General features: G+C 41.7%; 1 pseudogene; it reads right to left on the bottom strand.

Moving 5' to 3' along the window:
* Positions 1-10,396, bottom strand: part of LOC142402801 (dynein axonemal heavy chain 6-like) — a 55,472-nt pseudogene extending 45,076 nt beyond the window's left edge.
* Positions 10,397-12,343: the final 1,947 nt, after the last annotated feature.

Genomic DNA, 12,343 nt, shown 5'->3' with positions numbered 1-12,343 from the left:
CCCACTCTTCACAGGAAAATCCTCTAAATATTCTACTGAGCAGTCATACTCTTGTCTCTTGCCAATTAATGCTTGAACCCCTCCAAATGAAGAAGAAATTGAATCTGTAATGGACCTTCACTGTCATGCAGTGATGTTTTCAAGAGTTCTTCAAACACTGGAAGACTTAAATCGACACTAAAAATGGGACAGATAGTTTCATTTCCCTCTATCCCATTCCATGGGGAGACAATCTCTCAGGCCCTCTCTGAAGTGTTCATCCAAATGGGTACTACTGACAAAAACAGACAGAAAAATATGTAGCCTCTGAAGCCCAGCAGGGACAAGATAAAGGTCTGTCCTTCATAGCACTATTTGGGGTCATACAGTGCTGAGCATCTTCAAAACTAGATAAATTAATTTTGTTCCTAAAAGTAGATGATGGCAGTTTTAATGTATAACTTGTGCATAAAGGACCTCCAGAACTGGACTGGTAAATGTGCTTTTGAAGAAAAAGCGTAGGCAGGCGAAGGTCTTCCAAACCTCCCAGAGCCTGAATTTTCCACTAGGGCATAAAAAGTTCCCTGGTTCTCCCATTAGTGATTAGCCAGCTGTAAATGGTAAACATATAAGCAACCCAATAATTCGCTAAGGTGAAAGATCCCTTTGGATATTATCTCCAGCACTAAACATTCATGGATACAGAATAAAACTGAAGGAAAGTTGTTTTTATTATTCTGTGATATCCTCCCAGTGCTTTGGACTTCCTGTACCAAAGACATAACACCATCATTACATTAAATAGATGCCAAATGACCTATCCTTCCTGAGCTTTGAATGACTTTCAAAATATTTTTTATTAAAAAGATTACATTAACCTAATCACTACTATTTATAGTGGTAGCATAAGACTGAGAGCATGTTAGACAACTTGTATAGGCACAAACAGACATAACACACAATCCTGGCATTGTTAAAAACTATATGATAGAAAGATTCAGGATTTCAACAATGCTGAAATATATAGGATATTACAGGATTATTACAGGATTAATTAAATAAATTACAGGATACACAAACCAATGGCAAAACTATGACACTGCCCTCACATGCAAGATTACAAAAATGTCTAAAAGCATGAGGTAGAGAGAAATCCCCAAGAGGATTTGGAGGATGATAAATAGTCTGACATAATAGAGAACAAAACTAAATGACATGAAAATTAACATAATTTATTATGCACCCTAGGACTAGAGGTACGAATGAAGAAAGGGAGGAAACAAGGGAGAAAGTACAAGAATCACCAAGATATTCAAGTGCTAGGACTACTTAATTTAGGCACCAGCCTCATGGGCAGTCAGTCATTGATTTTCCACTGACTACACTTCATTCGGGTTGGTTTTAGGCTTCAGAGGCATAGGCAATAGAAAATCTCAGGCACAGAGAAGCTTTAAGCAGTCTGAATCTCATTTTTGGAGTTTCAGCACTCTCATCAGATAATCATAGAATAAGATCTTCAGCCTTATTCTGGTACCTCTCTACCACAAGCAGAGGCTCTGAAAGCTTCATCTCCAGGAAGAGGATGATTCTGACCACTGGTACAGGCAGAAGACAGGCATAATGCTACTTCTGAAGGACCTCTGCAATTCGGAGGGTGAGTGTGCACTAAGAGGACTCAGTGCTGTGCGGCCATAGATACAAGGAATGCCATGGTCAGGGTCATGGCTTTGCAAAGTTTCCAGGCCATGCTGCCACTCACAGGGCTGCCCACCAAATATGCTGTCATTCAGATCTATAGTAAGGTTTAACTCATACCATAAATGTGTCTATCTCTTAGTGAAGCTCAGAACCAGAGGACCTGAAAGTCATGGTTAGCCCAGACCATGACTGTAAACTTTGTGAGTGAAGAACAGGATCTCACTATAGTTTTTACAAGACCACTTAGAATTGTGTTTCTTGAAGAAACCTAGTGCAGTCTTCAATATAGTTATGCACAGACTTATAACCATAAAAATACTTAGTTTCCTTTCCCAGCTCTAATTAAAACAGGGACTGGAGCAAATTTAATTGCAGAACTCATTTGGACATTTAAAATCTAATGTAAATAATAATATAATACACATACAGAATGTTATGATAAAATGAAGGAATAAAGCAAAAACCATGCCTTCGCAGCTATGAGCTCATCTAACAACGTCAATGTATTTTAGGATCTTGTTTCTTAACTGAGGGGATCAGGGCGTAGTTTTTCTCTCATCTACATCAGGTTTGAAGAACTGATTAAAAATACTATGAGAGAATCTTGATGCTATTTGATAAATCTAAAACACACAGACATTCTGAAGTATTTAATATTCAGTCCTTTCAGAGACTAAATCGGTGTGTGGTTTGACCTACTATACAGGTTTTATTTACATAATTAATTAGCTCAGAGCTTAGAGAATTAATCAGCTCAACAGTTACTATTATGCAATTTATAAAGAACACTATGTTTATGCTTTAACAGTAATGAAATAATTAAGAAGAATGTATAAAAATAGCTTTTTCTAAGAAGAGCAGCAAGCACTAACCCAGGTTAACCTCCTGCAACAAGATCTTTTGATGGCCTGCTCTGTGTAGATAATTTTCACAGCTGATTCCTTGCAATGGTTTTTTACACAGTTGGGAGCATGGACATCAGTTAATGCCTGTTCAATATGGGAAATAAAAAAGTCTGTTAATAAAAATACTGCAAACATTAAAATACACAACCTTACCACTCAAACATTTCTGGGTTTAATTAGAAACAAACCACCAATTTTTGTGATTTATGCAAAACCACAGTATTATAGGACCTTGAAGCATGTACAAGGAATTCTATGGCTCTCCCCATGACACAGTTCCCAGCCCTTTATGACTCCTCCAGAGAACAGCAAGACTTCACATTGCTTAGGCTCTCTGATGGATGTCAGGTGATCCTGCAGTGACTACAATCTGCAGTCACAATTTATTTTGGAGAGGACATCTTCTGCCTTTCCCAGACAGTATATTTACAAACAAATTAAAAATAGAAGACAATTCAAAACCAGAAAAACATGTACAGGCACAGAATTTGAAGTCTGTAGTACAGACTTTCAGATAGCATTTGACAATGAGGTCAAGATAGCTCCAATTAAAAAAAAAAAGGGAGTGAAGAAATGCAGCTTTATACCATTCCCACTTCCTAAATTTAACTGATACACAAGCCAGCAAAAGAACTTTCCAACATATCCTATAGCAGCAGTACTGCAGAACCTCTTTGATGAAAGAGAAGGGCAAAAGGTGCCTCTTCAAACAAGCACTCACAACTGCTATTATTCTCTTCTCCAAGAATGTAGTTCTTTGGGCATATTCAGCTAAATGTATTGCTTTACAAAATTATAAAATCACTAGCTGGGTAACTGGAAAATGAGACTTTCCAGAGAATGTTGAGTTAGTTGTGAAAAAGAAAAAGTGTACTGGAAAGCTGTATCTGAGCAGGAGCCACTTCCACCATGTTCAGCCGCCTTTTACACCTGTAATCTCTCTTCCACACATGTAATCATCAGAAGTGAATCTGAATTCAGCCTTAGCAGCCTCATGAGCACTTCCAACAACTTCTTTTGCAAGCTCTCTAGATTCTCATACACAGATTGTGTCCTGAAAGCAGTAGTGCACTTAAGGAACTGCGATACCAAAACGCTAACAGAACAAACAGAAAATGCCAGAGCTTTGAGCAGTGGCAAGCAATTACCTCCACCAGCCGTCTGAGCTCAGAACCTCCAAGTTCCTCCAAGATGCACATGTAACCTTTTTCAGTATGACAAAGTCCCATGTCACTGATTTGGTGTCACATATTTTGAATGTTTAGCAGTGCTGGTTACAAGGGCTGCCAGTTAATAAATGCAATTTATCAAGATAAAGCTACACTTTTAGAAATATGTATTTTTTAGAATAGGATGAAGAAGCTTGTGAGTTGAGACAAAGACAGGGAGATTCCTTACCAGTTACCACCACAGGCAAAACAGACTTGACCTGGAGAAAATTAATTTAATTTATTGCCAATTAAAATAGATTTGGGTATTGAGAAACGAAGAAAAAAAAAATAAAGCAACCTGCTACCCCTTCCACAGGCTCAACTTCACTCCTTTGTTCCCAGCTCCTCTACCTCCTCCCGTTCACGCCTTCATTCCCAACTCCTCTACCTCTTCCCCATGAGCGACACAGGAGGATGGGGAATGGGGCTTGTGGTCAGTCTGTAACAGCTCCTCTCTGCCACTCCTTCCACCTCACACTTTTCCCCTTCTCCAGCATGGGGTCCCTCCCATGGATACAGTTCTTCAAGAACTGCTCCAGTGTGGGTTCTTTCCATGGGGCACAGTCCTTCAGGAACAGACTGCTCCAGTGCCAGATTCTCTCCACAGGCTGCAATCCTTCAGGATATACTTGCTCTGAGAGAGCCTGTGGGCTCTCCACGGGCTGCAGCTTCCTTCAGGGCATGTCCACCTGCTGCCGTGTGGGGTCCTCCATGGACTGCAGTGTGAATATCTGTTCCCTAATGGTCCTGCATGGGCTGCAGGGTAACCTCTGCTTGGGCGCCTCGAGCATCTCATCTCCCTCCTCCTATCCCGACCTTGCTGTTCACACTGGAGCTTCTCACACTTCTTTTTTTCCATTCCTCCTCTGCCTTTGTGTCATTTTTTACTTTTCTTAAATACACTTTCCCCAAGGCACCACCACCTTGGCTGCGGGACTCAGCTGTGCCCTGCGGTGGGTCCATTTGAGCCAGCTGGAACCAGTGGCGTCCAGCACAGGGCAGCCCTGCCCTCTCCTCACAGAGGTCCCCCTGCATCCACCCCTTGCTACCAACCCCTGTAAACCAAATACAATACCACTCATTAAAATGCATGCAATAGAAGTTACATAAGCTGTATACAAAAATTATATACATACTATTCATATGAAATAGGAAAAATATCAAATAAGTCTAATATATTTCAAGATTTCAAGCAGGCTTTCCAATCCACTAGGCCACCACAAAAATTGTAAATCCCCTAGGGACAACATCAGAGAGGAACTTAAGATGCAGTCTCTGTGGATAATACTGGAATAAGTCTGGACCTGCCAGATGCAGCAATCTGGGTGACAGAATAGCAATAATATTCTCAGATGTTTGTAAACACTCTACGGAGTTGAGCCTCTGTCTGCATATTAGCAGATGATGACTTTAGTGTCCAGAATCTCAGTTTGAGCAGATGCCAGGCTTACCCCTGAAAGGTGTTTGCTGCCTGCAGCACTGATCTCCCAGATCACAAACCTGAAGATAGATTGTGTGGTTAATTTTCTTTTAGTAGTCGTGTAAGGTAGAGGGGAGAGAAAGAAGCATTTTTCACCTGACTTTTGACAAAAAGAGGAAACACACACCAAAAAAAAGCCCTGAAAGCACAATATCACAGAGACCCCACCAACAGCTGACAGGAAACTCACTAATCATATTTTTAAAAATGTTAGTCCACCTCTGGAATTTTCTGGAGAGAGGAAACCTCCGTATCATACAAAAAGTTCAGTGTTTGATATGTGTAGCACTACAGCGTAATGGACGAAAGGAAAAAAGACTTTGGATGTATCTACTGCCATGAGGATAATATAGGCAGGCCTGACTTCATCCTCTCTGTTTTTACCTATTTCCTTTGTTTCCAGGCTTCCTTTAATCTTTCTGCCTTTAGACTTATAAATGAACATTTCTCCTCATCTCACATCAATCAGTTTTTTAGGGAGAAGTTAACTGAATTGAAGGAATATGTATACTTTCTATTTGCTTCTCTGGATTTGCCATACACTGTTCAAACACATCTAGGCCTTCAGCAGGGCTGTAACTTAGATAGCACCATATGTCTGGGGATGTGCAGACCAATAGTTTATCAGTTTGTGGCCAGGTTAATTAAAGTACAATTTTATGGGGCCCTGTGTTGTTTAAGTCCTAAAAAGAGGTATGCATTTCTTCAAACAATAACAAAATTTGTGTTGTATTATCTATGAAGACTGCAGTTTTGGCTTTCACTTCATATGCTACTATACGTATTAAAAAAAAAATAAAATCTTTCCCAATAAATAGTATTTTTATAATATTACCTAACTTTAAAGAATTAAAATAACATATGAAGAAACTAACTGAGCAGTAAAACATACATAAAGATTTATGCCTTTTTTAGCAAGGCAGTTAGTTACAGGATGGATAGTAGTGCTTACAATTAAGAACTACAAGAAAGAAACACAAGTTGGGATGTATAAACTGAACACATTTTAAAAAATAACTCACTTCAGATTAATGTATTATATTGAATTGACAATTTAGGGACTGGATCAGTCATATAAAGAAAGATAAGTTTTTCATTTTCACATGTAACTTGAATAATTTTCAAAGGATCAGTAATATTAGTTTTAGTTACGTCTTCCACATCTTCAAATGCATGAGCAGAGAGAAAGGAAGATGGTTTACAAACATTTGGCTTTAAAGCAGCATGAGGTTGTTCAGGAGGTGTTGGAGGTCTTATCCTATTTGTTCTTAGCAGTTGTGCATTAAAAATAAAGCAAAATACATAAACTTGCAGAGAAACACAAGAAACGGAAAACTGGTTCAATACACAGGAATGATATGCAGCATTTTGATTAATTCTTATTAGTAGCAGAGGATGAGTATTTGTTTACAAAAAGATATAACCAAGGAAACATTATAAATGGAGGAAAAAAAAGTAACTGGAATTGATGTTTAGTAATTCCATTATAAACTTTTGGGTTCAGTTAACTTGTAACTTTACCATTAGCCCTGTTTGACAAAAACTTTCCCTTGGAGATATCTAAGCTGGGGTAGCACTGTATGAGTACTGCTGTGAAAGTGATTTAGAAGTCAGACACTAGCAGCAGCACAGATCCAAGTTTAGAATGAAAAACAAGAGTTAGGGCAAACACTTTGACAGTTAACCTTTGCTAACCTCTGACCTACTACAGTTGAATTTCTAATGCCACTCCATTAGACTGTACTAGCAAGTGAACTAATGTTTCCAAAGCTAATACAGTACGCTTCTGTCAGAGCATATGCTACATTGTCTCTTTGCCCAAGGTGAAATTACTTGTGGAAATTTTCATTTGAAAACAGTTCAGCTATTTCCAAGGTCACACGTAGCTAGCAAGAGCCTGGTTAAAAATGAATGAGAGGATATGGTTCTTCACATAGGAAGAAGTAGATCTGTGGAAACATTTGCCAAAACATACTGCAGATGCTAAGTTTACATGGGTTCAAGGGGAGGTTGAACAAGTTTATGGAATAGAAATCTGTAAGAGGTTACTAAGTACACAGAAATGACATCTGGTTCAGAAAAAAATTACCAAAGCCAAGAACTTTAGGCAGCTGGGAGAGTGTAAAAACCCAGGTCTGCCCTATGCTTCTGTGTATCCAATGTCCTTACCATAAGAGCAGCTTTTGAGACTAGTTGCAGAAGTCTTGCAGGTTTCTGCACCACGCAGGTCTACCAAGAGGAGAACAGTCTGTTCACTGTCGTTTCTACCTCTTACACAGCCCTTTGATGGTATCTGCCCTTCATTACCTTTCACAGCCCGGTGCTGCAAGTTCCTGAGCTAGCTGTTCTAGCCACTTCTCAACCCATCAACACAGACAAAACAGCTTAACGTGTCAGTAGCAAGAAACAGACCCTGGCAGAGGTCTATAATATTGCAGACTTGAGACACATTTAATTAGCCATAGTCACTTTCAGAATAAAAATAACATGCTCAATTATTGTGCAGATCTGATCTCCTAAACCTCCAGAAAGTACTGATTCAGGAACTGAGATTTCCAGTTCTGAGCACTGTACTTATAAACACCTGTATAAGGCACTATACAAAGAGAGTATCACCTCCTCCTCTACTGTCTCGTGCATAAAGGGCAATAACTTCTTCTTGTTTGCAACTGTTTCTTAGTACAAGCAGCAAATATTTGTGCTGTGATGTAAAGGTTATTGGTCCCCTGTTCCTTTATCAGACACAACAATGATTTTTTGCCTATATGAAACAGAAATGTAGAGTTTGCAATTCATATAAACTATTATGAATCTTGAGATTGGGCAGCAACATTTCAGTCAGTAACTACGTTAGTAATACACTGCAATTGAAGTGTAGTATGTGCAATACATTATTGCTGAGCATATGCCTGTATGGAAAACAAGGTTTTAGTATCCTGCAAGGAATATTCTTTTGTGGCAGGTAAGATCAGAAACCATTTAAATTGAAATACAAACACTTTTTTGATCTTAGCTTGCTGGGTCCAATTGAAAATTCCTTTAAATTAGAACAATCCTTAGCTAACACACATATGCCTTATAAAGTCATTAAAAACATTCTGTTAAGAAATACTAAAGAAGACATCAGCATGTTGCTGAATATTATACATTAAAAAAATCATTAGTTCTACTGACCTTTGTTAGCGACTAGAGAAAAGCTCCCAGTAGGCAGCACCAGGCCGTCCCCACTCAGACCTCGGCAGGGAATATTCCTCAGTAGTCCAGTGAGTCACCATCAGTTTTAAAAGAATCATTCTGACATTTGTCTTAAACTTTTAGACTATAAATGCAGCAGGTCCCACTGCAGATCTTTTAAAACATATTAAAGCCTTTAACATACCGAGGGTTCCACACTTACAGCTTGCTGTCTCTTCCTTGTTCTGTCTTGTAGTTCTGTGTTATGCACAAACCTCAAAGCACCTGGTTCATTGCTGTGTGTTTGGGAGCCATACAAACCAGCCTTTCCCTTGGCTTGCTGACATTATTGATAGTACTAAGTAGCTCCTCATTTGAGTATTTGTCACTTCTGCAGTTCTCACTCATGGATGACTAAGGAGAGAAGGATGGCAGGGAGAGCTTCTTAGACACCATTACCTACAAATCAAACATACATTATCTGTTAAAGAAAAAATAATGAGGTTTTGGCAACTTCAAATCTAATGTGTACAACTTTAAATGCCTAGATACTATCTTCCTCCATAGTTGTACTGGGTTTGGCTGGATAGAGTTAATTTTCTTTACGGTAGCTTGTATGGTGCTGTGTTTTGGATTTGTGCTGAAAATGGTGTTTACAACATAGAGATGTTTTAGGTATTGCTGAACATTACTTGCACAATGTCAAGGCCTTCTCTCTTTCTCATGCTGCTCCACCAGCGAGCAGGTTGAGAGTGCACAAGAGGTTGAGAGGGGACACAGCTGGGACAGCTGACTCCAGCTGACCAAAGGGATATTCCATACCATATAGCATCACACTCAGCAATAAAAGCTGGGGTAAAGAAGGAGAAAGGGGGGGACATTTGAAGCTGTGGTGTTTTTCTTCCCAAGTAACCATCACATGTGATGGAGGCCTGCTTTCCTGTTCCTGGCTGAACACCTGCCTGCCGATGGGAAGGAATGAATGAATTCCTTATTTTGCTTTGCTTGCACACGCAGATTTTGCTTTCCCTATTAATCTGTCTTCACCTCAACCCACGAGTTTTCTCACTTTTACCCTTCCAACTCTCTCCCACATCCCGCTGCGGGGGACTGAGCAAGTGGCTGTGTGGTTCAGCTGCCTGCTAGGGCTAAGCCACAAGAATAGTTCAAACAATTTTGCTGTTTAATTTTGCAGTAGTTAAATGTCACATCTTCTTTCTTCTCTTTTCAAGAAGATGAAGTCTACAAGTGTACATTTTCCAACTCTGTCCCTTCTGACTACAGAGAAGCCCCTCACAGCCCAGTCCAGAGGAAACAGAATGGCCTGGGAAAGATGTCTGCAAAGTCAGAGTCTTGATTAATAAGTCATTGATTTTACTTTGTTAAGGACCTCTTTCTGTGGGTGAGATGACTCCAAATAGTCAGCAGGTACTGCTTGAAAGTCATAGAAAATTGGAGCACCCAAACACTGGGGCAGGGGGAGTTGGGGGTGGGGGCAGAGAGCCTAGCTGCCTACATATGCGAGGGCAAAGGAGATGAAAGCACCAGGGTAATCACCCTCACCTTGATCGTGTCTATAACTGGGATGTGGGTGTCACACTTGCCGCTCATGGGAGTGTGAGGCTAAGCCTCCTGGTTACATGTACAGGAGAAAGAGGCCTACAGTTCCCGGCGGCACTCCCCTGAGGATATCGGCGGGGGTCTCTCACGACAGGAACACCGGCCATCTTCTCTCCGCAGCGGCCGGGCCCGGAGGCCTGAGGTGCGGGTGGGAGGGGGGGCCCGGAGCGGGACTCCGCAAGCCGCTTCGCTCCCGCACTGCGGGGACAGGCGCTCCCGCGCAACCCAGTCCGTGCGTTGCCAGGCAACGGCGCCCAGCGCTTCCCGACAGCCTTCGCGGAGGAGGCGGTATCGTACGGCAACCGTAAACCACATTCCCTCTTCGTCATCACGCACCTGCCGCCTTCAACCAATCAGAGGCGCGCGTCTCCGGCTGCCCGGCAACAAGCTCTGCCCCACAGGCACTGCGCCGCCTAGCGGCGCAGCGGCTTCTGGCGCCTTGAATGGCGGGTGGCAACGATGGCGGCCTGGGAGAGCGGCAGCACCTGCAGACTACCAGCGCAGCGGAGCTGGGCTGAGGCGTCCGCCGTGGACGTCTGAAGTGTGAGGGTGCGTGTGAGGACTGGTGAAGAGGTCAATGTTGGGCAGCGCCAGAGGGAGCAGAGCTGAATCTGCTCATGCCGGTTGCGCACAGAGACTCTGGAGAGCAGAGGGGTTCTGGGCAGGGCCCAGCTCCTTGCTCCCTCAGTTACAAGCAGGCCTGCCTTCCTGTGGCAGGTGAGGCACTGTGTAGCTTTGAGGACCTAGGACTAAACACAGATCTAGGAACCTGCTTGTGGAGACCTGTGACAGAATACCAGTGTTTACCACAAGAATTAAATTAGTGCATTAATCCAACAAAAAGCAAGTCCATAAAATTACTTCTGGAGGCTCTTTTTCAAGCACAGCCATATTGTCAGGTTTCTGAAAACTGAAAAAAGCTTTACCTGTTTTCTTTAATCTCAAGAGGCTTCAGTGTAGCTAATGGGGGCCTATCAGAAGTTTGCTGAAGATGGCATTTGTGTGACCAAATACTGCAGCCTTGCCTTTTGCTTTGAGATGGAGGGAAATGTTTAAGTCCACATCTGGAAGGCAGAACCTCTCTGGGCCCCAGAGCTTTGAAATTCAAAGGACCTGGAGAAGGCACACCAATCCAGAAGACAGCATTGGACAGGAGGACATGCACTGTGTAGATGTGTTTTGCCTGTTAATTGCCAGGTGTTCAGCCCTTGAGCATTTCTGACAGTGTGCGTAGATTTATGACCCAGACAGGCTGTATTTGAAATGCTGCATGACATACAGAATCAAGATGCAGTATATGATTCCACTGGGTGAATAGCTGATTCAAATCCCACATATAAAACCCAAGAAGAGCAGTAAAATCAAAGAAACACAACTGATAGTTTTTGTCAGCGCCTCAGGAAGAAAGTGATTTATCTTCAAGAAAGGCCGTAGGGCTGGGAGTGGAAGTGGCTTTCTTTCACAAGGGGAGGAGGGAATAGCCTGTGGTCTCCTAAAGTAGGGTCACAAGTATACAGGCAGCCTGATGCCTCCCTATGGTCAGGATGGAATTCAGAGCACTTGTGGTTTGATTTTCTCTGAAAGAGTGATGATAAAAGTACTTTGAAGGATTCACTTCAAGGTATCCATCACAAGAGGAAGAGCAGTGGTCTGGCCAGGATTCAGGGGAATTGGCTGCCAAGACTCTACACTGGCCATTAATTCCCCCAGATACATGATACCTTGGAAAGCTGAATATTCTGAGATAGACTTCCCATCCTTAATACAGATGATGCCTCTAATGGTTTTAGTCCCTAAGTGTACTTTTCTCCCACGTGATTTTATCACTCCCATCCAAGCACTTATATATTTAAGAATGTAACACCCCCATGTAGGAAGGAAGCACCCCTAGGTCCCTTCTTAAGAAAACGGACAGCAAGGCACATATAGAGCAAAACTACTTGTCTAAAACAGTTAAAAGACCTGTGCCCGAGCAAGGATCGAACAAAGTACTTCAACTTCCCATTTCAGTGCTTTAACCATATACATTTTCTTGTCCCACAGACAACAATACGACAAACAGAACAACAGACATAGCACAAAGATGCTCTGTATGGTATAGAAAATGGTGAGGATATTGTGGAGGCTTAGTAACAACTTTGGCACATTCACCTGAAGTCCACATATTTCCACCCGGTGTAGCACTGCTTCCTACAGAAGTAACAAAAACCAGAGTGAATATTTTAAGAAGACAGTTAAGAATTTCCTTCCAAGTCACCATTCAGGGACTAGCCAGG

This window comes from Mycteria americana, chromosome Z, assembly GCF_035582795.1.
Source record: "Mycteria americana isolate JAX WOST 10 ecotype Jacksonville Zoo and Gardens chromosome Z, USCA_MyAme_1.0, whole genome shotgun sequence".
Lineage (NCBI taxonomy): Eukaryota > Metazoa > Chordata > Aves > Ciconiiformes > Ciconiidae > Mycteria > Mycteria americana.
Note: the sequence above shows the minus strand (reverse complement) of the source record. Positions and strands in the feature narration are given on the sequence as shown.